Source organism: Nerophis lumbriciformis, linkage group LG11, assembly GCF_033978685.3.
Source record: "Nerophis lumbriciformis linkage group LG11, RoL_Nlum_v2.1, whole genome shotgun sequence".
NCBI classification, from domain to species: Eukaryota; Metazoa; Chordata; class Actinopteri; order Syngnathiformes; family Syngnathidae; genus Nerophis; species Nerophis lumbriciformis.
Genome location: NC_084558.2, coordinates 27,612,800 through 27,618,327, shown reverse-complemented (window position 1 = coordinate 27,618,327; position 5,528 = coordinate 27,612,800). Strand labels below are relative to the sequence as shown.

General features: G+C 35.9%; 1 protein-coding gene across 1 annotated transcript in view; it reads right to left on the bottom strand.

Moving 5' to 3' along the window:
* slc45a4a (solute carrier family 45 member 4a) overlaps positions 1-5,227 on the bottom strand; it is a 94,755-nt gene extending 89,528 nt beyond the window's left edge. The window contains exons 1-2 of the mRNA XM_061966968.2: positions 5,081-5,227; positions 2,853-2,908 (exon numbers count right to left, since the gene is read on the bottom strand). The gene's annotated coding sequence lies outside the window, so the exon portion shown is untranslated. The remainder of the gene's footprint in view (positions 1-2,852; positions 2,909-5,080) is intronic.
* Positions 5,228-5,528: the final 301 nt, after the last annotated feature.

Here is a 5,528-nt window from a genome sequence, read left to right as displayed (position 1 = left end):
CTGCATGGAGTTTGCATGTTCTCCCCGTGACTGCATGGGTTCCCTTCGGGTACTCTGGCTTCCTTCCACCTCCAAGGACATGTGTTTGGGGATAGGCTGATTGGCAACACTAGTGTGTGAATGTGAGTGTGAATGTTGGGAGAAAATGGATTGATGGGTATATGTATATATATATATATATATATATATATATATATATATATATATATATATATATATATATATATATATATATATATATATATATACATATATATACATACATATATATCTATAGGCTATGCACGTGTCTATAAATATGTATAAACTACATGCAGTTTGCTTTTGGCCAAAAAGTTTGGACACCCCTGCTCTATATGACAAGACTTCTCTGATGTTTTTGACAATCTCCTATAAAAATGCAAGTCAAATATATTTTTATGACGGCACTGCTTTGCTGTTTATGATAGGACCCATTGCAAAAACACGAGTCAGAGATTCTATATAATACAGGAATGCTCTCCTGCAAGTAAGGCTGAAACGACGCGTCGACGTAGTCGACGTCATCGGTTACGTAAATACGTCGACGCCGTTTTTGTGTGCCTGTAGCGTGCTTAGTCTGGAGGCTGAATACACACAGTGTTTTGTGTAACTGTTGTTTAGTAAGGAAGTGTTGATATTATTTGCTTAGTTTGATAAATGTTGGAGCAGTTTGCTTCATCAGGAGGGTGAAGTCGCTCAACTTAAAAGTGTTGGATTTAACTGTGTTTGATCATTGGCTGCTGGTGAGGGCATAGAAAAAGGGGCATTTTTCTACCAGTAGACAGTGTTTAAGATTGAGTGTTTCACTGCTAAATTAATAATATATTTATATTGAACATGGATTTTAAATATGTATCTAAATAGGTGGTTAATGGTTAGGTATGTATGTATTTGCATATTGGGGTTTCTGCTGCATTTATCTATTGTGTTTCTGGGTTTAAATGTATTTTCTATATATCTTGGTGTATTTATGTTGAGACAATTTATTTAAAATCTCTTTTAACTTAAAGGGAAAAGATGTGTCCATTTTCTTGCACTTGTTTAATGGTTAATAGTTTGATAGCCCAATTAATAATTGTAAATTATGGGATTGATAATTGATTGATTTTTTACAGCATGTTGATCTTGTGGTGTTTTGTCCTTAAAGGTTTTTCACCTACTAAAGAAGCTAAAGGCTACTAAAGAAGCTAAAGGCTACTAAAGACAGCTAATGACAGCTAAAGAAACTAAAGTCTACTAACACTGCTAAAGACTGCTAAAAAAACTAAAGAAGAAAAAAGAAGCTGTTTCTTCGTTGGAAAAACTGTTGCAAACTAAAGGAAAATAAAAGGAAAAGTAACTACGGTCTGGTCTTTTGAGTGAAATCCAGAAGCCACATTCAGCATTGGTACATCCCTTCAAATGTGGGATAAGCACAGCGAAAAAAGCAAAACACTTGACAGTCGTTGTATGCACACTGTGTCGAGCGGAAATGGCCTATCATAGCAGCACAAGGGCTATGAACGAACATTTGAAAAGAAAACACCCGACAGCGTTCTTGCCATCACCATCAACTAGTCAATCGTCCGCGTGCGTATACGTTGTCATCATTACACAAAAACATGAATGTGTCATTTGTATCTGCGTTGTAAATTCATAAACTAAAACACTGTTTCGCTCTGAGAGGCGCGTTTGGCGTGCCTGTTCAGTGTTTACAAAGACGCGCTCCTCTTTAATGCTAACGTTAATTAGTTATGCAAATACCTTTTACAACATTAACAGTTACATATACTATGTACAAACGAACAATTAACTTTCACTTTAATCATACTATCATTGTTGTGTTATTAAGCAAAATAAGCAATACTTTTACTTTTGTTGAAATGTTTACACTGTTACAGAATATTTCGTTTTGCACTTTTTTGTATTGGATGTTTATCTTTATTTTTGCACAATTTAAAGCAAAATAAGCAATACTTTTACTTTTGAAATGCTTATACTATTGCAGAATATTAAGATTTGCACTGGATGTTTACTTTTATATTTGCACATTAAAAAGCAAATAAGCTACTTTTAATTTTGTTAAATAAAGTTTTAAATGTTGACATTGTTGCAGAATATTTTGTCATGTTGTTGACTGAGTGGCCATACTTTTTTTTTTTTGTAAATAAAAGTCATGCCTTTTGAAAAAATTGGCCTACATTTATTTTTTCATCTTCATTTTAAATTAAAAAAAAATCGGTAAAAGGAAAAATAATCTATAGATTAATCGAAAAAAATAATCTATAGATTAACCGATTAATCGAAAAAAATAATCTATAGATTAATCGATAGAAAAATAATCGTTAGCTGCAGCCTTACCTGCAAGTCAAAGATGCTCTCAATGATAGGTACCCTCTGCTGTTTTTGGGGAACCACTAGTCAAAGATATTCTATTTACTATTCTATTGTTTCCATATGATCATCTTAAGATGACAGCTCGTGCCAGAATGTATCACAGCCGTTGTCCGCCTATGTGTGCATAAGTGCCGACTTAGCATTGGTTGACAGTCACCACCGCATCTGTCATCAGGAGGAAGTTGATTGCTCCAGTCTGTGAGCAAAAACAACAACAAAAACCCCCAAACAACAAGCTGCATGGCAAAATACGAAAGACAACTGAGAGAACTGCATTCCAGAGTAGCCGTGGCGCAATTGCAACTAAACAGATTTGGGTAGCTTCACCAGCTACAATGGGCCCTTATTTCTTTTCAAGAGCAGAGGCTTCATTGAGCAAAACTATTTTGCGGTTTGCATGCAAAACTTGAAGAAAGTCTTTGCAGCTTTCTGTTAGGGTTTGTGCGCACACTCACCAAAAAGTCTTGGAAAGCTTCATTAATGTCGCTTGGTGCAGTCTGTGGTGCTGTACCTACACACACGCACACACACAAAAGCGTTAAGACTCAAAGGATTAATTCTGCCAAGACAAAGCTTATTATGCAGTACATTCAATCAGAGCAATGCAGCACATGCACAACATAAATCAGCTGTTGCCAATACACACACAAAACACAAACAATAGTGCTTTATCTATATTTAAATGCTCATAGAGAATCATCTGTCGAACTTTAAAACACTGCATTCATTTATTATCACATTATACCCAGAGGTCACGAAACGGTCTCTGGCAAAAATACCAGTAAAATTACACCAAAAAATCAAAGTGACCAACTCTAGCCGTAATTTTACAGCCGAGGTTTTTGTAGTTTAGGTGAATATGCGTGTTTTAATAATTCTGCTGTGGGCAATATTGAGCGTGTTTATGGTCAAGTTTCACCTGGATACACCAGCTGGAGGGACCTTTAAAATATGAACGTATGCCCCTTTTTTTTTTTTTTACCTTGGCCCAAAAAATGCAAAACATGTTTTTTTTCCAGTTTCACAGCATCAACATCTATTTAAAGATATGTTTTTGTTTATAACACACTTTTTAATTTTTATAACATTAATCTTGGAGCGAATGAAAGTTCATTACAAAAAACACCTTACACTTTTTACCCTATGACCCAAAACAGTCTCTTTCTTTACAAAAAAGTAATACATGCACATATGCAAACAACTCATCCTTAAAACTGACCAATACAATGAGGACAGTAACTAATTATGTATTATCATTGTCACTTTTGGAGGAATATCTTACTTACACTTTCTACCATTACGTCCCAAAACAGTCCATCTGATAATGTACTGTGATTGTAATACATTAATTAACCCTAAAACTGACCAATTTATTGAGGACAAAAACTGATAAAAATATTGATTGAGCTGATTCCATTGTCATATTTTGAGCAAAAACTATCACTTTCTACCCTTAGGTCCCAAAACAGTCCCTCTCGTAATGTGATATAATGCAATGTACATGTAATATATTAGCCTTATAACTCACCAATATATCAATGAGAATCAAAACAATTCAATAACCAATATGAAAATGGTGACTAGAAAGTTGAATAACTTCGAAAGAGGATGTCATTATCATTTTTGGGGAAAAAACCTTCTACTCCCAAAAGAGTACATCTGGTAATGTAATGTGATTGATACAGTATTAATTAGCCCTAAAATTGACCAATATAAATGAGGTCAATAACACATTTTGATATATTATCATTTTTATCGGTCCTGACGTGCAAATCGGTTGTACGACCTGGGTATACAGGCGAAAGACTACTCTAGCCCAATGCCCAATACAATGTAATATACTAACCTTACAACTGACCAATATATGAACGTGATTAAAAACAATCCAATAATCAGAATTAACACAGTTCTTGGAAAGTCAAAATAACTTTATAGTTGATTCGATGAAGCAATATTATTTGTTTATTTATGTATTACACTTTCTACTCTTAGGTCCCAAAATATAGAAATGTAATATGATAGAATATATTAATTAGCCCTAAAACAGACTGATATGTCGAGGACAATAACTGATAAAAACCTTGATTCTGATGCATTATAATTTTTAGGAGCAAAAACGAACACTGAGGCCCCGAAACAGTCCCTCCGGTAATGTACTGTACATGTAATATATTAGCCTTATAACTAACTAATACAGTATATTAATGGGAATAAAAACAACAAATAAGCAGAATGAAAACAGTGCTTGGAAGGTTAAATCAATTTGATAATTATTTGTTGAATCCATAAATTGACCAAAGAAACAAAGTCATGGAGGAAATGAAGCTTATTGCACTGCTAATCCTCTCTGCATTGAGGATGGAACCTGCACTGCAAACGTCATGCAAACAAAACCCATAACAATAATGAGCACAACACAGTCAAGATACAAATATCAACATACATTTAAAAACATCATAAGCCCCTCTATTTTTGTTTTGGTCACAAGCACAAACTCCTGTAAATAAGTCCTCCCTCCCTCCCTCCCTACCACCCTCCTCTCTTGCTGCACCAGCAACCTGAGATGATGTTTCAGTGCAGCCCGCCGGTTGGAGCCTCAACAGCGGCCACAAAATGCTTCACATCACCCCCCCTCCCCGGTCCCTTGGTCGTTAAAGCCGGTATAGCCAGACATTGGGCTCACCTTGCCGGCCGGTTCGGTGTTATCGTCCGCTGAGCTGCTCAGACCGGAGGCACGGGAGGCTGGGGCCGCGCTCGTCGAACAGGCAAGCCGCCGCGACTGTAACTGAAGCCCAAGCTTTTTCAAATACGCCTTTAAAGTCATGTCGGATGAAGCGACGTATCAGTCACTTCCGGCAACGTCACAGGTCATTTGCATCAAATGGGCGGGGCCACTTGCTGCAGCTCACAAAACAAAAAGGGGGACACATTCGATTTCGGACCTTTAACCTTCATGTCCACAATAAAAATAATTTAAAATATATTGAAAAAATACATTGTTTTCTGCCACATTTTTCCATTGATAGAATATATTTTTAAATATATTTCAGAGGGTTACCAATCCTAGATATACGGTTGCCCAAACTTTTTGACTGTATTTCAGCTTTGTGTTACTAGTAGGAGTGTCCCAA